At 43.8% G+C, this 22672-nt stretch overlaps 1 protein-coding gene across 1 annotated transcript in view; it reads left to right on the top strand.

Moving 5' to 3' along the window:
• Positions 1 to 636: 636 nt before the first annotated feature.
• Positions 637 to 22672, top strand: part of CDC42SE2 (CDC42 small effector 2) — a 187935-nt gene continuing 165899 nt past the window's right edge. The window contains exon 1 of the mRNA XM_082259375.1: positions 637 to 907. The gene's annotated coding sequence lies outside the window, so the exon portion shown is untranslated. The remainder of the gene's footprint in view (positions 908 to 22672) is intronic.

Here is a 22672-nt window from a genome sequence, read left to right on the forward strand (position 1 = left end):
ATGCAGTGTGGTCCCTAGGTATTTCTTTAAATAGAATTTGGTCTCTATGCTGTCCTATGCAGTGTGGTCCCCAGTATTTCTTTAAATAGAATTTGGTCCCTATGCTGTCCTATGCAGTGTGGTCCCCAGGTATTTCTTTAAATAGAATGTGGTCCCTATGCTGTCCTATGCAGTGTGGTCCCCAGTATTTCTTTAAATAGAATGTGGTCCCTATGCTGTCCTATGCAGTGTGGTCCCCATGCTGTCCTATGCAGTGTGGTCCCCAGGTATTTCTTTAAATAGAATTTGGTCCCTATGCTGTCCTATGCAGTGTGGTCCCCAGGTATTTCTTTAAATAGAATGTGGTCCCTATGCTGTCCTATGCAGTGTGGTCCCTAGGTATTTCTTTAAATAGAATTTGGTCTCTATGCTGTCCTATGCAGTGTGGTCCCCAGTATTTCTTTAAATAGAATGTGGTCCCTATGCTGTCCTATGCAGTGTGGTCCCCAGGTATATCTTTAAATAGAATGTGGTCCCTATGCTGTCCTATGCAGTGAGGAGTGTATCTCCTGTGCCCACCTGTGGCGGCGTAGTGTAGTGCAGAGCGGGGATGTCATAGGCCGGCCTGTCTTTGTCTCCTCCCCGCTCTGCAGCCGTGATCACACACTGACTCACACCGAGGAGGGGAGGAGGGGGAGATTTGCAGCCATTCAATCGGCCTGTAGCAGCCATCTTCACTTCCTCTCCTCCTCCCTCCCTCCCTAGGATCTGAGCGGTGCCGGTGTCAGCTCTCTGCCCGCTTCCCTCCCTGGGCGCTGTGAAGCCGGTGCCGGGCTGTGTGCAGGGCGGGCGGCATTGTGGACGGATCGAGCCGGGGAATCCCTAACAACTCATCACCCATCGGGGGGAAGAGGGAGATCATTGAGCGGTGAGTAGATACTGATCATGGACCTGTCCGGAGAGGGGGGCATTATCATCATCTTCCTCTTCATCAGTGCCAGAGCCGGGGAGCCCTGTGCCAGCCCTCATCACAATGGGGGGCACAACCCTGGCAGGGATCATCACTCCTACCCACATCATCCACTGATCGCCGCTATGTACTGATGACAGCCCGGCTCTGCCTGTCACACTGGGCACTTACCCATCAATCATGGAGGACACCATCACCCACTACTGGGGGACACCATCAGCAACTAGTGGGGGGACAATCATGGAGGACACCATAACCCACTACTGGGGGACACCATTACCAACTAGTGGGGGGACAATCATGGAGGACACCATCACCCACTGCTCTGGGACACCATCAGCAACTAGTGGTGGGACAATCATGGAGGACACCATCACCCACTACTGGGGGACACCATTACCAACTAGTGAGGGGACAATCATGGAGGACACCATAACCCACTACTGGGGGGCAACATTACCAACTAGTGGGGGGACAATCATGGAGGACACCATAACCCACTACTGGGGGACATCATCACCAACTTTTGGGGGGACAATCATGGAGGACACCATAACCCACTACTGGGGGACACCATTACCAACTAGTGGGGGGGACAATCATGGAGGACACCATCACCCATTACTGGGGGACACCATTACCAACTAGTGGGGGGGGCAATCATGGGGTGTCACCATCACCCACTAGTGGGGGGGGCAATCATAGGACACCATCACCCGCCACTGGGGATGGGACACCATCCCCAACTAGTGGGAGGACAATCATGGGGTGTCACCATCACCCACTAGTAGGGGGACAATCATGGGGTGTCACCATCACCCACTAGTGGGGGGCCAATCATGTAGGACACCATCACCCACTACTGGGGGGACACCATCCCCAACTAGTGGGGGGACAAACATGGGGTGTCACCATCACCCACTAGTGGGGGGACAATCATGTAGGGCACCATCACCCACTACTAGGGGACACCATCACCAACTAGTGGGGGCACAATCATGGAGGACACCATCACCCACTACTGGGGGACAACATTACCAACTAGTGGGGGGGGCAATCATGGGGTGTCACCATCACCCACTAGTGGGGGGGGGCAATCATAGGACACCATCACCCGCCACTGGGGGTGGGACACCATCCCCAACTAGTGGGAGGACAATCATGGGGTGTCACCATCACCCACTAGTAGGGGGACAATCATGGGGTGTCACCATCACCCACTAGTGGGGGGCCAATCATGTAGGACACCATCACCCACTACTGGGGGGACACCATCCCCAACTAGTGGGGGGACAAACATGGGGTGTCACCATCACCCACTAGTGGGAGGGACAATCATGTAGGGCACCATCACCCACTACTAGGGGACACCATCACCAACTAGTGGGGGGGGGGCAATCATGTAGGGCACCATCACCCACTACTAGGGGACACCATCACCAACTAGTGGGGGCACAATCATGGAGGACACCATCACCCACTACTGGGGGACAACATTACCAACTAGTGGTGGGGCAATCATGGAGGACACCATCACCCACTAGTGAGGGGACGATCATGGGGGGCACCATTACCCACTACTGGGTGAACACCATAACCAACTAGTGGGGGGACACAGTGCCATCTTAAGAGCATTAAAGGGGCCCGGGCAATGCAGTGAACTGATGGGGGACACCCATCACCCACTAGTGGGAGGGACAATCATGGGGGACACCATCAACCACTAGTGGGAGGGACAATCATGGGGGACACCATCACCCACTAGTAGGAGGGACAATCATGGAGGACACCATACCCACTACTGGGGGGGACATCTAAACCCACCCTGTCTGCTGACATCTCTACATTGCAAGGTGGATGATCATATATACGGATCTGCTCATTGCGAATGTCCTGGGGAGTTCTAGAACAGGGATCTCTCCTTAGTAAATAGCTGTGTGTTATAGATGACACCTGGACCTTCCCCAGCTATGAGGACAGATCCTGCACACACATCCCAGGCTCCACACCGATGGTATGCTGGGCTTCAGGGGTCCATCATCATCCTATTTATTATTATTATATTGGATTTATATAGCGCCAACTGTTTGCACAGCACAATACAGCATGATGTATACAATACTGGTAGCTGAGTTCTGTATTCTCATCTCTCTTTAAATGTTGTTTTTATTGAAAACTAATTGTGTGAGTAAACCAATCATAACTATAGTTCTGGTTCATCAAGTTTTGTTTTAATGAATTATTGAGGATCAAAGATAAACATGCCTGTTGTGTAGTGTAATACATTGATGGTATACAGCTGTAGTCTGTGCAGGGCGGTTCTATTGCTGCTCTCAGATCTGCAGCCTGGGGCTTTGCAGAAGGTGTAGTGGGCAGGCATAGAGCCGAGAACCATATCCATAGAACAGGTGCTAGATGTATAAAGATTGTGATTGGTTTGTCATGGGTGAGTATAACTATTTACAGAGGAATTATACACATTAGGCTGCCTGTTATCATTGCAGGAATGTATGTAGTTCTTTTAAAGCATGTCCCTCGATCAGAGCAAGGGAACATAGAAAATAACTGGGCTTATTCACACACTGTCTCCTAATCAGCATAGATCAGCGTAGGGAAATATAGAAAATAACTTGGCTCATTTACACCATGTCCCTTAATCTGCATATATCAGTGCAAGGTAACCTAGAAAATAACTGGGCCCATTCACACCATGTCCCTTGATTAGCATGGATCGGCGCAAGGGAACATAGAAAATACCTGGGCTCACTTTCACCATGTCCCTTGATTAGCAAAGATCAGCACAAGGGAAGCTAGAAAATAACTGGGCTCATTCACACCATATCCCTTGATCAGCGTAGATCAGCACAAGGGAAGCTATAAAATAACTGGACTCATTCACACCATGTCCCTTGATCAGCGTAGATCAGTGCAAGGGAAACTGGAAAATAACTGGGCTCATTCGCATCATGTCCCTTGATCAGCACAAGGGAAACAAGAAAATAACTGGGCTCATTCATACTATGTCCCTTGATCAGCATAGATCAACGCAAAGGAAACTGGAAAATAACTGGGCTCATTCGCATTGTGTCCCTTGATCAGCACAAGGGAAACTAAGCCCAGTTATTTTCTAGTTTCCCTTGTGCTGATCAAGGTACATGGTGTGAATGAGCCCAGTTATTTTCTAGTTTACCTTGCGCTGATCAAGGGACATGGCATGAATGAGCCCAGTTATTTTCTAGTTTCCCTTGTGCTGATCAAGGGACACAATGTGACTGAGCCCAGTTATTTTCCAGTTTCCCTTGCGTTGATCTACGCTGATCGAGGGACATGGTGTTTATGAGCCCAGTTATTTTCTATTCACACCATGTCCCTTGATCAGAGCAAGGGAAACTAGAAAATAACTGGGCTCATTCACACCATGTCCATTGATCAGCGTAGATCAGCACAAGGGAAACTAAAAAATATCTGCGCTCATTTACACCATGTCCCTTGATCAGCGTAGATCAGAGCAAGGGAAACTAAAAAATATCTGGTCTTATTCACACCATGTCCTTTGATCAGTGTAGATCAGCGCATGGGAAAGAAGAAAATAACTGGGCTCATTCACACCATGTCCTTTGATCAGCGTAGATCAGCGCAAGGGAAAGAAGAAAATAACTGGGCTCATTCACACCATGTCCCTTGATCAGCTCACACCATGTCCCTTGATCAGCACAAGGGAAACTGGAAAATAACTGGGCTCATTCACACCATGTCCCTTGATCAGCGTAGATCAGCGCAAGGGAAACTAAAAAATGTCTGGGCTCATTCACACCATGTCCCTTGATCAGCGCAAGGGAAACTAGAAAATAACTGGGCTCATTCACACCATGTCCTTTGATCAGCGTAGATCAGCGCAAGGGAAAGAAGAAAGTAACTGGGCTCATTCACACCATGTCCCTTGATCAGCTCACACCATGTCCCTCGATCAGCGTAGATCAGCACAAGGGAAACTGGAAAATAACTGGGCTCATTCACACCATGTCCCTTGATCAGCGTAGATCAGCGCAAGGGAAACTAAAAAATGTCTGGGCTCATTCACACCATGTCCCTTGATCAGCACAAGGGAACATAGGAAATATCTTGGTTGATTTATATTCTGCCCCTAGATGAGCACAAGGGGACATGGAAACAGGAGTTATACCTCGGTTCCATTCGGCAGGCACTACCACCTGACAAACAAGACCCATTCAAGTGATTGGAGCTGCACTGAAACCGCCACACAACCATGTGCAGATGCAGCACAGTAGAATGGCATTAGGAGGGTTAAAACAGGTTGTGAAGAGGCGATACAACACCTCCATGTCTGTGAAATGCTCTCTGAAAAGCGATCTGAATACAGATGTGTATGCATGTGTGTCTATATTAGCACTGCATTTTGTTTCCTATTAGATCTACTCTATAGAGTTCTCGGTTTCGCCCCAGCCCCCTCTTTCCCTTTCAGTTCCCCTTTAACTTCTGTCATAATACCTTTACTCTAGTTACTGTCTCCTTCCTTTGTACCCAGGATGCATGAGGCAGAAGAGTCTTAGAAAAGCGGGTCACAAAATAAAGGATGAGTAGGGCGAGACTGATTATTCATTCTTTTCTGTGGCTCTGTCCGGATGCTCATTTGGTCAAAACACTCATTGAGGGCTTATTCACATGGGCGGCCAGTGGGTGGTAAAAGCAGGCGGTGGAGCTGCAGAAATGCAGCTGCTCAGGACTTTACATATGCCGTGGCCAGAATATTTTGCTTCGCGGCCACAGCAAGAAGTGAAACCACGTATTGCATTCGCGGGGCGGTTCTGCTGCTGGACACAACCTATTCAAATGAATGGGGCCACGTCACAACTGCCCTCCACATACAATGCACAAATAGTGAGTTAAAACAGTAGACATCACCCCATTGCCTTTCAAACGCCATTTAAAAAGTGATCCACAGTAGGTTGCTTTTCAGAGGGGAATCAATAATACCTTCACATGTGAATGAGCCCTTACTTTTTTTTATGGCGTTTACCCATATAGTATGGTTCTGATGGTGGATCTAGACTTCCATCTATGGAGCTGGGTAGAGGGTGCTATTTTTTTTCCATTTTTGATCAGTAGCCAATTAGTGGAGTTAGTTGATTTAGTTATATGCAAATACTACCTTTAGCCAAAACTGTTTGTCTCTTGTCACATAACACATAAAGAGCTTGTTCACATTAGCAGTCTGGGAGCGGTAAAATCCTGCTGTTACGCTGAACTTTTACTGCCCTCTAAACCGCTATCCCCCTTAGCGGCAGAGGCAGTGGCAAGGCAGTACACAAGTCATAGCTGGAATGATATACCCCCCAATGTGACCTATTCAAGTGACTGGGGCTGCTCTGTAATGCATGTGGTAAAGGGTTCTAAGGGTCAAAGCAGGCAATACAGTGCCTCCTCACCACCTTTCAAAAGTACTCTGAAGAGCGATCTGAGTGCAGATCATTCTTCAGAGACCAAAGCTAGTGTGCATAAACCCTTAGTGAGGAGAAATCAGATGGCAGCAGAAACAGCAATACGGCCTTGAAACAAGTAATAACCTTTTCTCACTACTGGAAAATGTTTTTCCTTTTTTATTGCTGCCGGTGCCCTTTGCTTCCTGGTCTGTCTATTACCTGTCAAATAGATGGCAAGTATGTCAGTGCTAATACTTCAACACTCAATCCAAAACGGAATAAAAAAAGTTTTAAACCTTTTAGCTAGTTTAGCGAGTTAAGCTTTAAAGTGAAACTAAACCTGAAAAGTAAACAATAAAAGTTAGATATTTATGGAAGAAGAGACTCTGTAAGTCTATTAGGCCATAAAATCTTTCTCTCTAGCAGTTTTTTCCAGTTTGTACACTGGCACCGGTTAGGTAGCGGGAGTGCAGTGCGGGGGGCCTGGATGAAAGAGATCCTTTGCAAATGCATGGGAATTGCATCATTCCAGCCTAACCAATCATGGTGGCCGATGATTGATGAACACAACAGAAGATTAAGGCCCCTTTCACACTTGTGCGACTTGTCCTGCGACTGCAAAGTCGCATTGACAAGTCGTACTCCATGATTTCCAATGAGTACTATTGATATCTGTGCGACTTCAAAGTGGTCCCTGCACTACTTTGGTCCGACTTTGATAAGTTTTGAGGTCCATAGACATAGGCATTGCTTCAAGTCCAGTCAAAAATCACAGCAAAATCACGCAACTTTTAGGTCGCTCAAGTGTGAAAGGGATCTAAAGCAAGGGTGACGAGCAGTGAGAGATGGCAGACGCTAGCTCGGGAATGGGGTACTTTACAAAGTAGGTGTGCAGTAATGTCCAAATATGCTATGAATACTTACACATTATAGCTAAAGGTCCAGCGAGGCCAAAACTTCTTATACTTTAACCCCTGTGCGCTGGTGCCTCCCTGCCCTTTAAGAGGTTTCAAAATCCAGGAGGCAGGGTTTATGATTCTGTGACTGCCATGATTGGCTATCGGGACAATCGCATGATCATAAACCCTGCCCGTCAAACGATCGGGAGCTTTCCGTTAGCTGCTGGTAACTGGGGGCTGAGGGCACGTGCTGCTAATTAGTATGCAAATATGTGGTGACTCGGCGCCAAGGTCCACCAACCTAGAAGCCGCATATTTGCGTACTGTCGACATGAAATAAATCCCTCCTATAGGGTGTACTTGTCTCAATCCAGAGCACGAAGTGTCATTTCTGTCTGCTTCTTTGTTCCTCTGCTATCAGCATGAGTCACTTCTGACAAATTTTCCTGACACCAAAAGAAAAAAGGTGACAGGGGAGTGACCTCCAGCAACAGATCGACAGCCTCAGCTCTGTCCCTGTGTGCTATGTGAAGGGGGGGGGGAGGTGTTGCTTCCCTCCAATCAGCTGTTGGAACTCCCCTTACTGAGCAAAGTGTAACTTCAGCTCTCCACTCCCTTTTTTCAGAATTCTTAGCCACGCTTAAAAATTCAGCACTTTGACCTGATGTAGAGAAGAGAAGGCTGCAGATAAACGGGTATAACTTTATGTAGGAGGATTTGTATCATCCCTGTGTATTACCTGAGGATAGATCTTCACTGGGTATATGTACGGGTTTACAACCACTTTAAAAATCTATATATATATATATATATATATATATATATATATATATATATATATATATATATATATATATATATATATATATATATATATATATATATATATTACTAAGGCTGGTCATATATTTATACAATTTTCTTGTTAAATTTCCTTTAGATTTACCTTCAACTATGTAGTGCAAGGGCCTGCCTGAATGCATACACATTGAAAGTGTTTAGGTTTGACCTCAAATTATATGGTTTTGGTAAATCTAAAGGAAAATTATACAAAAAAGTTGTTTAATGTATGGCCAGCCTTAGCCTCACTTTTAATCCCTTCCAGCTCAAGGACGTCATATGATGCTACAGTCATCACTCAGATATCATCTTTTGTATCCGGCGATTCACTTCACCATAAGAACAATCATAGCGGCAGTTCGGACGTTCCCGTGCCGGAGAAGGAATCGTAGTACACCATAGAGAATACCAAGGACCAGATGGTCCCTGCCCGGCAGTCTCTATGACTGTTGGAGGCCCGGGTGCGACGTTATGACGTCTTGTCCGGCCTGGCAGTTGTAAATCTACCGAGATCTCGGCTGTAATAAGAATAAAAGTGATCAAAAAAAAAATTAAAAAGGAAAGTGTAAAAAATATGAAAAAAAAAAATGTTTAAAGCGCCACATGTGCATCTCCCATGCAGAAGCGAACGCATACGTTCGTCGCGCTAACATATGTAAATGGAGGTCAAACCACACATGAGGTATCGTCGTGAACGTTCGAGTGAGAGAAATAATTCTAGTCCAAGATCTCCTCTGTAACTTTAAACTGGTAACCAGTAAAGAATTTTAAATTGACGCCTATGGAGATTTTTAAGTACCGAAGTTTGGCACCATTCCACGAGTTTGCGCGATTTTAAAGCGTGACATGTTGGGTATCAGTTTACTCGACGTAATATCTTTCACGCTATACAAAAAATTGGGCTAACGTTAGTGTTTTTTTTTTTTTTATTTGTGAAAAGCATTTGAAAAATTGCTGTGCAAATACTGTGTGACCAAGAAAGTTGCAAAGACCGCCGTTTTATTTTCTAGGGTTCTGAGTAATTTTCTAGCAAAATGATGATTTTTACATGTAGGAGAGGTGTGCCAAAATGGGCCTGGTATAGAAGTGGTTAATTCACATCTCCTGCTACTATTTGGAATTTTTTGGATTGCACTGACATACAAATTCAGTTAAATTTTATCTAAAAGCAAATCTTCTTCCTTTTTTTTTTTTCTTTTATGGAATAGGGGAGCATTAAAACCCCTGCCAGGTTCTAGTGACAATGGTCAACAAAATGGGGATGGCATATTTCCCTAGAAGGACAGCAACCATAACCTGACAGGGTTGCTAACCCTTCCATATGCTACCCAAGCATGCCCCCCCCCCCCTACTATGTGCCATTGTTCCTTCCTCCCACCCCTGCTTCATTGTAGAATTTTGGCTGGGGTTGGAAGACTGAACCACCGGGCACAATGGGGGGACACAGGCACCTGACACTCCCGGAAGTGTCAAATGCTGTAGGCTGCAGTGCTGGAAAGGAAGGGAGGTGGGAGACACAAGCCGCTGGAGTGATGAGAGTATTTCATCTTCTTTTTCTGCTAATTGTCGGCTGATTTTTATCTTTATGAAGTGTTTGTGTGCCTTATGCTTTTACTACTAAAGCACCAACATATTATGTGGTGTACAGATTGCAGTTCCAGCACAGGAAAATATTCTGACAGATGACCTGTAGAGAAGCGTTAGGAAACAAGGGTGTGATCCAGGCAGCACAGGTGCATGTTTTCAGGAAGGGGCTCACCATATTGCTTTTCTAATGCCTCGTACACACACAACGATTATCGGCCGACCGATCGTCCGACTTTTGTCCAGAGTGGTGTTTTGTTGGTTGGAATGTGCCTAGACTGCACACAAATTTTCTCGGCCAACAAAATTCTACTTCAGAAGTGATGTCATGTGCTGGTTTACTTTCCGTGTGTATTTTCTTCTCTGAGCATGCCCAGTCTTGCTCATCAGATTTTTGTCTGCCGAAATCTGTACTGACTGCCGGAAAATCGGCCGTTGTGTTGACGGCCAACAAAAATTTTATAGCCTGCACACCAGATTTTTTTTTCGGCCGAAAAGTCTGAGTCGGTTGTCGAAAGCATCATACTAACAAGCCGAAAATCGGCCGATCGGACGTTGGCCGAAAATTCCCAGCCAATAATCGATGCGTGTGTACGAGGCATTAGACATATTTTGAAGGCGCTGGAAATCCGATATAAAGCTAAGCTATGTGGGAAATCAGCAATTGCTGTGCAGTTGCGAGATTTACTGTTAATTTTTAACCAATAGCCTTCTTTATGACTTGTTAAATTCTAGCTTTACTGATTTTGTGTGATTTTTTTTTTTTTTTTTTTTAACATGTCCTTCTGTTGTTTTTTCATAAGACTTTTTGGTTGTAAATAAAAAAAAAATGTGAATATTCTTTAATAAGCGCTCACATTTTTTTTTTTTAATAAAGCCCAAAGAAAAAAAGCCCTTTCAGTGGCTCCCCCCACCTACTACCCACTGCATAGGGTTAAATGCTCCTTAGGTCTAGAGGGTTGCAGAAGTGGCTGATGCGTTTTTAATGTGCTAAAAATGCAATCCCTTTAAATCGTATGGGACTCTTCAAACCCCTGCGCTACGAGTGTGGAGCGTTTTGAAAAGTCCTGCATGCTTCATCCTTGGTGCGGTTTTCAAAGTCACACTAAAAACGCAGGTTTCCATTGAAATTAATAGAAATGCTTAAAAAATGCAGCGAAAGAGCATAAAAAAAACGCACCATGCTTTTTTTCAGTCACATCTCCTAAGTTTAATAGGCACCTAGACAACATGAGAGAATTATATACCCCAAAGTGGTGTATATCCTCCGCGCCTATGGTAGTCCTATTGTGAGGGGGTGATATAGGATGGGTTGATAGCAGCTGCTATAGAGTAGGTAGTGATTGAAAGAAGAAAAACCCCAATAATGGGATTTATATAGCGCTTGCTAATACTACTCTGGGATAGGCAATTACTTGTCTAATTACCCTAGATAGTAAATATAGGTCATCAAAGTGGTGTAGATAAATAAAATAAATAATTTGTATGACAAGTGAATGTGTTAAATAATTTGCACTATAAATAAATATAGTAAAGATAAACTACACAAAAATATATTCCACAATAATATTCACAGTAAAAGTTTGCACAAATTGTACACAGTAGATACTATTGTGTTATAAAGTGCATAATAGTGCCAATAGATAAATGAGGATTAAAAGATGTGCCAAGGAATGTCCAAATACAAAGTTCATAGGTGACTTTAGTGCATATATAAAATTCGGTACCAAATAGATAAAGTGCAGGTGCTTGGTGCGAATCCTCCAGTAGTCCAACTGTTGGTACTTGGGCGTGATAGATATGGATTAAAGGGGGTGTGCACTCACCAGATGTAGTGGGTCTTAACTACCATATGGCAAAAAGACCTTCAGGGCTTTATGGCCTCCTGGGCCTGGAAAAGGTATCTGCTGGGCCTTGTAGTCCTATATCGATCCTCAGGGTCCGCTCCGTTCTCCAGTACAGGGACCCTCAGCAGCCAATGTGTACATTGCTTGGCTTACCGGCCGGAAGTAACGGGACTGCACCGGAAACAGCGGTGTACATTGCTTGGTTTATCGGCCGGAAGTAACGGGACTGCACCGGAAACAGCGGGGCTGCTGAGGGTCCCTGTACTGGAGAACGGAGCGGACCCTGAGGATCGATATAGGACTACAAGGCCCAGCAGATACCTTTTCCAGGCCCAGGAGGCCATAAAGCCCTGAAGGTCTTTTTGCCATATGGTAGTTAAGACCCACTACATCTGGTGAGTGCACACCCCCTTTAATCCATATCTATCACGCCCAAGTACCAGCAGTTGGACTACTGGAGGATTCGCACCAAGCACCTGCACTTTATCTATTTGGCACCGAATTTTATATATGCACTAAAGTCACCTATGAACTTTGTATTTGGACATTCCTTGGCACATCTTTTAATCCTCATTTATCTATTGGCACTATTATGCACTTTATAACACAATAGTATCTACTGTGTACAATTTGTGCAAACTTTTACCCCGAATATTATTGTGGAATATATTTTTGTGTAGTTTAATCTTTACTATATTTATTTATTGTGCAAATTATTTAACACATTCACTTGTCATACAAATTATTTATTTTATTTATCTACACCACTTTGATGACCTATATTTACTATCTAGGGTATAGACAAGTAATTGCCTATCCCAGAGTAGTATTAGCAAGCGCTACCTAGACAACATACTAGAAATGCACTAAAAATGTGGCAAAAATGTATACGCTGCAGTTTGATCTGGCACTCTCCTCCTTTCCTAAAATTTCAGACCTATGGGCAGAGCCTCAGTGCCATCGGGCACAGAGCTGGGCTATTAACCCTGTATTGAATGTGTTTGGGGTGAGCATGTGACTGCATGCAGGGGGGGGGGGTCCTGCAGCGGAATGATAAACTGGATTGCTGGTAAGCAATCCAGCCTCTTTTACAACCCCTAGACTTTAATGAGCATTTAACCCCTGCAGTGTGGGGACCCATTGCTGCAGGATTTTACAATTTTTATTTTTTATTTTGTCCTGCTAAGTACTGTGCAACAACAGATTACCACTAATTATGTGCATGCCACTTGCAGTGACATTGTAGCTTCTTTATTTTTTACATTTGTGTTCCGTTTTTTAGAGCCAACTATTGACTTTCTTGTAATAACAACCGATGCGGCTAAGAAGCCGCTCGTCTGTTATTACAAGCAGCAGGAGGGGACCCCTGCCTCCCCCCCGCTTTGCCGCTCTGCCTGGGTCTCTGTCCAATCCCACCGGGAGACCCGAGCAACCAGCCGGCACGTCTGCTGACTGGCCGAAGACCCCAACAAAGCCGCAGTCAGCTCTGATGGGGTCTTCTATGTATTAACCCGGAAGCGATGTCATGACATCACGTCTGGTTACTCGAAGCTTAAAGGCGCCAGATTTTTTAAAAATGTCAGTATTCAAAACAGCCAAACTTGGTGTTTTGAATGCTTTTAAGTGCACAGGAGGGGTATGGGGTCTTATAGGCCCAATATCCCTCCATAAAGAGTACCTGTTACTGCCTATTACTGTCACAAAAGATGTGTACATTCCTTGTGACAGCAATTAACCACTTCAGCCCCGGAAGGTTTTACCCCCTTCCTGACCAGACCATTTTTTGCGATGTGTCACTGCATTGCTTTAACTGGCAATTGCGCGGTCGTGCGATGTTGTACCCAAATAAAATTAATGTCCTTTTTTCCCACAAATAGAGGACAGTTGTGTCTTGTCATTGGTAATAGAGAGGTTGACGTTTCCCTCTCTGTCTTAATTTGTTTATTGGTGTGTAATTCCTATAATTCCTCGGAATGTAGGAAATGATTGCATCATGTGATGCTAGAAAGCTATGCCATGATTGGTGGGATGGTTAAAGGTTCCTCTATTGCCTGAATGTGGTACACATAGGAATCCTTCTGTTGCAATTTTGTGGGAAGCCTGGCTGTTTGACAGGAATGAAAGGAAAAGGGAAGGCTGAATAGCCCCCTTTTCCTCATGGGAGAGTGGCAGGATAAGGTTAAGTCAGAAATGGTCAATTTTCCCTCCCTTTTTCCTCAGGGAAAAGGGGAAGGTGAAGAGTGAGGTATTCCTGAGGTAAAACACCTGTAGTGGGTGGTCCTTTAGCTCTGCAGGGGTGAGAGCACCTATAGGAAGAGAGCAGCTTGAGGAATTTTCTAGAACTTCTGGGGACCCTATTTAAGGAAAGGATCGCCTCAGAGGGGGCTCATTCGCCTCAGAAGACTCGACCAGTGTAGTTCCCCAACCCCCCCTTCCTTGTCGCGGCTGTTATGTGGTAGGTCACCTTTGCATCTTGCAAAGGGGGACGGTTTTTTAATTATATGTGGAAGTGATGATTTTAACTGAGTTATTTATTATGCAGCCTGAGCCGTGGTGGCTGGGTTGTCACAAGTGTTATATGTTTATCATATATTTATTAAAGTTTGAAAACCAATAATAAATGGCCGCGGCCAATTATTTGCCACAAGTACAGTTGTCTGCTTCTGTTTTAGTTATAAGTATTTAGGTTATTAAATACTGCCTACTGTCCCATAGGAAGAGCCACGGCCACTCTCCTTTCAGTCCTACATTTTACTAGCTATTATGAAAATGGGAATCACATTGCATGACTTTGAGAATGATAGGAAAAATATATATATTTTTTTTACTTGTTACTGTACAGTACAGGGAGACCAAAAGGCTGGATTTACGTATAGGACATGCACACTGGCATCAAAGTGTTATCAGATACAATAGCTTGGCATGTCATGTGTTCATAAAATGTATTGAAACCTAAAAAAAAAAAAAAGCCATAAAACCCTATTAAAGTTTCATTGCTGACATTCTGTTTCCTTTTAGGTAGGCCATACACGGCTAGATGGCTCTGACACTTGCTCTTTCAACTTTCTGTTTAAATTTTGGTCAATTGTTGTTTGAACAGTGATTATATTCTATCAGATGCAGTTGCTGTTCAGGTATCCAGATAGCTGCGGGTGATGTGGCTGTCAGAAAACAATAGCCATTAGGGGAGATTCCGTCATAAATATAGTTTAGTGGGGATAGGGAAATTGATTACATTTATTGAATGTATTCATTTATTAATTAGCCACTCAGCATGTGGCTGAGCGTGAAATTGAAATGTGTATGGTTGGTTTTAATTCTTTTTCTTTTAGTCCCGATTCACATATGTGCGATGACAGATATTGCATGTGATTCGGAGCGCACTGCTCTGCAAATCATATGTGATGTCTGTGCGATGCGAATTCAGCCAACTCGCACAGGACCCTTTTTTGGATCTGCACCAGAACCAGATTGCATGGGTGTTCACAACGATTCATGTCCGAACTGACAGTTTGCACTGCGATATGCGAAGTAATCGGGGGGGGGGGGGGTCGTTAACTTTGTACTGACACCCCCAGCGATTTGCATATGGCAGTGTGAACTGCCTGCGATTTGAAGGCGATGCGGGAACCCACAGTGGATTTGCAGGGTTCACGCATTGCATATATGTGAACTGGCACTAATTCTGGAGATTCTGCTAGTAATAGGCTTAGCACAGCTTCCTGTCCTATGCTGCCAGTGGTCAGCTATGTTATTCTATGATGAGCATTTCCACTGTTGGCTTTAAGCTGATGCACCAATGGAGAGTGCCAGCATCTAGAGCAGGGGTCTTCAAACTATGGCCCTCTGGTTGTTTAGGAACTACAATTCCCATCATGCCCAGTCATGTCTGTGAATGTCAGAGTTTTGCATCATGGGATGTGTAGTTCCACAACAGCTGGAGGGCCGTAGTTTGAGGATCCCTGATCTAGAGCTTGATAGTTCCTACTGAGGTGTGCCAGCTTACTACAGATACACCCTCTCCTCTGGTCTCAGCCCATTGATTGACAGCAACTTCTAAAGGGTGAAATTTGTGCCTCCTTTGTTTTGAACACAGATGCACAAGACATGATGGGGATGTTCAGTTAACTTTATACATAACTTGATAAAAAATGTTCTTTCACAAGGAACATACATTCCACATTATTAATTATGCTATCAAACTGAGTGTGTGCTGTAAATTGCCTCCAGCATTGTTCCTGTTTCTTCTTGTTGGAGGCTGCCATTTTGCTGAAGCCCAGAGCCCCTGAACAGCAGTTAATCTTTAGGCTGTCAGCAGATCCGCCTCTACATTTTAGGCATGGTGCTGAAAAATAGGGAGCAGCTCAGCATGTGCAGAGCAGGGTGAGATTATGTAGTACTGGATTTTAAACAGTATAGGGACTTATTTTTATTATTTTACAGCTATACCTGCAAAAGGGGCTAACCTGAACGGATCTAGCAGGACTTAAAGCGGAGTTCCACCCAGTGAACTTTTTTTTAAATAAAAATACCCCCGGGACAGTCAGGGCTAGTGCATTCCACAATGGCTAGCCTCTGATCTGTCCCGGGTTGCACTTACCTTTTAGAAGAAATACTTACTTTGAAAATTTCTTCTCCAGCGCTGCCATCTCAGGTGTGGGCAGCTTGAAGCCAGCGCGATCCTCTTCTGTGTCCTCTTCCGTCTTCTTCGGTCACATGATGCACTGCACCGGCCACGCCGTCACTTCCCGGGGCTGCAGCGCCATCCCTGCACAGCTTCTGGGCATGCCCAGAAGCTGTTTTGCAAGGTATGACGCGCCTACACCAGAACTGACGTCGGGGTCAGTGCAGGCGCATTGATTCCTGGGAGCGATGACGTTCATCTCCCAGGAATCATTGCATGCCAGGAAGTGACGACTCGCCGCGGCCGCCGAGGGGAGGAAGAGGAAGTAAGGTAAGTATATTTTCTTCTAAATGAGGTAAGTAAAAAAAAAAAAATGCGATTTATCCATTTGTTTTTCAGGTGACCCGGAGCGAGAAGATGGAGGGAAGTATAATTTTAGGGTGGAACTGCACTTTAATTTTCCGACTAAAGTTACAATTCAAAGTGTGTTACTTTAAAGTGATACCAAAAACACACTGTTCAATTTACACTGTCCTTTCTATGTATGTATGTGGATGATGGCACTGTAATTATTTTAATTATAAAAAAAAAAAAAAAAAAAATCTATTACTCTTCCTAATTGATATGCAGCTGCCACATGACCCAGCTCTTTCCCACCCTGTCTGCAGGGAAACATAAGTAGGAGGAGCTTCTAGTCCTCTGCTACTGGTCACATGTTTAAAAAAAAAAGCCTTTGGAATACAGAGTAAATAATTAATAATAATTAACTGTTTTACATTTGTCATACAAATATATATATTTGTAACCTAATATCTTTGTTTTTGGCAATAACACGTTGTGGGGGGATTACTGCCAGTCACATGTTGTCACACCCCTCCAATCTGTGTCTTAGAATAAGAGGGAGGTGAAGCCTCCATGAATCTAAATGTAATAATCAGCCCCTGTTGTGTTTAGCTGGTTGGTGGGCATGGAAGAGGGAGGGAGTGGGCTGTCATTTACCACTGTGTGTACACCCACATGTGTGACTCTATAATCTCATGGCCTGTGATAGGGAGAAAATGCTCAGCACAGAAACCCACTGAAAACTGAACATGGCAACACCTCTCTACAAAATCCATAGCTGCGTTGGGTACCTGGACAGACAGGGGAGATAGAGAACAGCAGGATCAACCAGGTTTTGTGCAGTATACAAAAAATGAGCAGCATGTAATACAGCATTTATTAATTTTTTTTTTTTTTTTTGATTATGTGGGTTTAGTGACACTTTAAGGCAGCACATTCATTTTGAAGTGGATGACAACGCAGCACAAGGTGTTTTGCCACATGTCACTGCAAGGCACAGACGTGAAGCCAACCAAAGACATATGACAGTGCAGGTCTTTGTATTGCATTGTAGGATGTGGTGCAGTGTTTCCCAGCACTGTCTTTTTGGACTGCAGATGCCATGGGTTTGTGGGCCCCTGGGGCCCTTCCGGTGGCATTTTACAGGTCTGCTGATATGTTTATTATATAGATCTTAACACGTGATAAGTACTTAGTTCTTCACTTTTGAGTGTTGCCACTCTTAACAACTGCTATAAAACAATTACAATTCAATCTCCCTATCGCTTCTAGGTTATTTAGTTTAGGTATTAAAGTGGGAGTAAACTCTCATGTATGATGTTTACCTATAATAAGGCTTATCTATAGGTACAGTAAATATCTCCTAAGCGTGTACCGTTTAGGAGATATTCACTTTAAATGCAGCTGGTGATGTCACGGGCGCTTGCGCTCTGAAGGAACAGCTACCTGTGCCGTTCCTTCGGAGCCCTGTCGTAAATAGACGTCTACATTTAATACCGTTTTCAGAAATCCGAAGTCAGAAATGATACAACTGATGGTGAAATAAAATATCTGCATACATAGAAAGGAGCATAACTTGGCTCACAGCTGAAAGATTCCCCTGTTTTACTGAAAATATCCAAAATCTGGCAATGTTCAGCCTGTGCTATATTTAAAAAGTCAAATGATTTTTACCAATGTGACAGCAATCCAATCAACTTCTTCTTCTTTTTTTTTCATGGTTGGCAAGCTGAAACCACTGGTATTCAAGAGCCAACAATTAGCCCCCCATTCACATTGGCGTGATTTGACATGTGATCTGACAGGTCAAATCACATCCTTTTGCCAGCAATGGCACCGTCCCAATCAGTGCAATGCCAATTTTGCGGCGCCGCACTGATTTACAAAAGTAGTTGCTTCACTACTTTTGGCGACTTCAGCTGACATCTGTGTATGGACCCGCACACAATGAGATGATACTATTTCTGCTGTCCAGTAAGACAGAGGGGTGTAGGATAGGCAGCAGTTAGAAAATAGTACTGGGTGGGATTTCTTATACATCAACTGTTAGAAATAATGTAAAAATAAAAAGGGGAATTTCTATATATTAAAATCATGAACTTTTAAATAAATGCCCTTCATAAAGGTGGGCTGTGACCCACTGAAACGTCAGTGAATAAAGCCTTGGACAGTTATGCTCCTTTTAATGCCTGTGCATGCGCATGCGCTGGCCTTTGTTTGCTAAATAATTAACTATATACTTGAAATGTATTTTCAGTTCAGACATTACTAAAGTGACATGGAAACCATGTAAAGTAGCTCTCTGTGCATGTAGAATAGAGGGAGTAAAAGGAAGTATAGGGGGGGGGGGGGGAGAGACTAGGGCTTATAAGCACGTTTTGATGTCTCGGGGATGGCAGAGTGCAGTGTAAAGTTGGATGCACACTATAGAATTTATCTTTTAGATTTTTTTTTCCTTTAGATTTACCAAAACCATATAATTTGAGGTCAAACCTAAACACTTTTAATTTGTATGCAATCAGGCAGGTCCTTTCACTACATAGTTGAAGGTAATGCCTCGTACACACGCACCGATTGTTGGCCGTGAATTTTCGGCCAACGTCCGATCTGCCGATTGTCGGCTTGTTAGTATGATGCTTCCGACAACCGACTGCGACTTTTCAGCTGAACAAAATCTGGTGTGCATGCTATAAAATTTTTGTTGGCCGTCACCAGAACGGCCGATTGTTCTTCAGTCAGTACAGATTTCGGCAGACAAAAATGTGATGAGCAAGACTGGGCACGCTCAGAGAAGAAAAAACACACGGAAACTTAACCATCACATGACATCACTTCTGCAGTTGGTTGTTGTTGGCTGGCAAAATTCGTGTGCAGTCTAGAGCACATTCCAACCAACACAACAACACTGGACAAAAGACGGCCGATCGGTCGGCCAACAATCGGTGCGTGTGTACGAGGCTTTAATCTAAAGGAAATCAAACAACAAAAGTTGTATAGTGTGTATCCAGCTTAATGCCTCTTACACAAAAAATCGCTTTCAAATTGATTGCACGATACTCTGATTGTTAGTACACAGCTTTCGACAGCCAATCGCGACGTTTCGTTCCAACGAAATCCGAAGGGACAAACACGAAAACCTTTTATCGTACGATAGCCTAGCAAACGACAATTGTTTAATCAGTATAGTATGCGTTCGCTAAAAACCGATAGACCACGTATGATCAGAAACGAAAATAACCCAGAAAAAGCCTGACTGCCATTTTTTTTTTGTTTTGCACTATCTGATACGTAGCTACGCAACCAGGAGGCTTTTCCAGAATGGTACGAAAAAAATCTTAACTTTTTAGTACGCATTGTTGAATTCCATATTAGTATCAAGCAACAAAATGCGAACGATAATTTATCTGATTGTGTGTACGAGGCATTAGGGAGACGTCGGGGAGGACTTTCTGCTATGAAGTAGGACTTGAAAAGGCAGGAAGTATGCGACTTGCCAACTACGGAAGTAAAAAACACCTTAAGAAGTGAAAATGTGCATTGATATTATATTATCAATTTTACAATTAAATACAAGGACCTACTTTTAACACAGAGATCAAACTGATGTCAGTGCCCTTTTTTAAGATCCGTTGACACAAGGAGTAATGCATTATTGCGTGCTCTAAAGAGAATTCAGCTGATCATGCACTGGACGCTCTCAGATCATTAAAGAGTTGTCTATGTAGTGGTTTCACTTTACCACGTGCCTTTTAACTGCTGCTGTAAAGCTTAGGAAGTTAAGAATTAATACATTACAAGTACACTTGGAATAAAAAGTATGTCTGTTAAAGAGGTTGTAAACCTCAGAAAATAAAAATTAAAAAAAGTAAAACCTCAAAGACAAAGGCATAACGAGCTAGTATGCATCTAAGGTAATATTTACCTTAGAACGAAGCCCCGCTCACTGTTGAGTCACAGCCCACCTTCTTCCTGGTTCGCGTCCTGTGTCTCTCACAACACGGTGCAAGTTTAGGAGATATTTACAGTACCTATAGGCAAGTCTTATCATAGGCTTACCTATAGGTAAAAGTCATTGGGGGGGGGGTTTACAACCTCTTTAACTTTCTTGCTTATTTGCTGATTTTTTTTTTTTATAGCATTTTCAAAGGTTTTGAGAATGACGCAAATATTAATTCTCACAAAGTCTACTGCTTCAGTGTTTTTAGATCTTTTTTTCTTTTTTCAGATGTTACTATGGTATACTGAAGTATAATTACAAGCATTTCGGAAGTGTCAAAGGCTTTTGTTGACCATTGCATTAAGTTTATGCAGAGTCAATATTTGAAGTGTTGACCCTTCTTTTCAAAGACCTCTGCAATCCACCCTGGCATGCTGTCAATCAACTTCTGGGCCACATCCTGATTGATGGCAGCCTATTCTTGGATAATCAATGCTTGGAGTTTGTCAGAATTTGTGGGGGGGTTGTTCATCCACCTCTTGAGGATTGACCATAAGTTCTCAATGGGATTAGGGTGTGGGGAGTTTTCTGGCCATGGACTCAAAATTTCTATGTTTTGTTCCCCAAACCACTTGGTTATCACTTTTGCCTTAGGGCAAGATGCTCCATCATGCTGGAAAAGGCGTTGTTCTTCCCCAAACTGTTCTTGGATGGTTGGGAGAAGTTGCTCTCGGAGGATGTTTTTGTACGATTCTTTATTTATGGCTGTGGTCTTAGGCAAAATTGTGAGTGAGCCCACTCCCTTGGCTGAGAAGCAATCCCACACATGAATGGTCTTAGAATGGTTGAGAGCCGGTTCACATAGGCGCGACCCGACTTGCCGGGGCGACCTGTGAAGTCGCGGTTCACAGCTCGCACCGCGACCTCGGAGCGGCATGCACGGACTTCATATAATTGAAGTCAATGCAGGTCGCCTCCAGGTCGCCCCAAAGTAGTACAGGACCCTTTTTCTAAGTCGGAGCGACTTGTGTCGCTCCTATTAGAACGGGTCCTGTGCTAATCTATGACAGGCGACCAAGTCGCCTGACAAGTCGCCCCAGTGTGAACGGGGTCCTACTGTTAGCATGACACAGAACTGATGGTAGCGCTCAGCTTTTCTTCTCCGGACAAGGTTTTTTTCTGGACGCCCCAAACAATCCGAAAAGGGATTCATCAGAGAAAATTACAGTCCAATCCCTGTCTGTCCCTGAAGTTTTTCCTGGAGAGAAGTGGCTTCTTTGCTGCCTTCCTTGATACCAGGCCATCCTCCAAAAGTCTTTGCCTCACTGTGTGCACAGATGCACTCACATCTGCCTGCTGCCATTCCTGGGCAAGCTCTGCACTGGTGGTGTCCCGATCCTGCAACGGTGGGAGACGGTCCTGGCACTTGCCAGACTTTTCTTGGGCGCCCTGAACCCTTCTTCACAAAGGCAGTGGAAATGTTTTTTTTTATGGGATTAAGTTCATTTTCATGGCAAAGAGGGACTTTGCAATTACCGTAATTGCAATTCATCTGATGACTCTTCATAACATTCTGGAGTATATGCAAATTTTCATCATAAAAACGGAGGCAGCAGACTTTGTGAAAATAAATATTTGTGTAATTCTCAACTTGTGGTCAAGGCTGTACACTAGTAACTTTTCTCATCACTGTTGTCATAAGCCAAAAGTTTTGATCCCACTAACAATTAGAAAATCAAAAGGTTTTTAAATGAAGAAATTTCAAACAATCAACTACTAGTGACTAGTAGATGATTGTTTGAAAATGTCATTTTGAAAAACATTTGATTTTCTAATTGTTAGTGGGAACAAAGGTTTTGGTTTAGGACAACCGTGATGAGAAAAGTCAAAGCAGCAAGATGTAGAATTTTTCTTGAACAAACTAATTTCTAAGGGGGTATGTGGTTTTCGTTCTGTAAAGTCTTGTTTGTTCCAAAAAGTTAATGTGAAAGCAAACAATTTTGAATTGCTTGTGAATTTCATTTGTCAAGCCCTTGAATGTACTGCAAATTTTTGCACGAATTTCCATTAGAAAGTATTCTAGAATATTGCTAGCTTTAAGCTGGGTTCTACAAGGATCGAAATTCAGCCAGTTCAGCAGGAACCGGCTAAAATTTGATCCTTGTATTGGCAGGCTGGTTATACATTGGTCAGTTTGTGTGCAACCAGC

Source organism: Pelophylax lessonae, assembly GCF_965119305.1.
Source record: "Pelophylax lessonae genome assembly, chromosome: 1".
Lineage (NCBI taxonomy): Eukaryota > Metazoa > Chordata > Amphibia > Anura > Ranidae > Pelophylax > Pelophylax lessonae.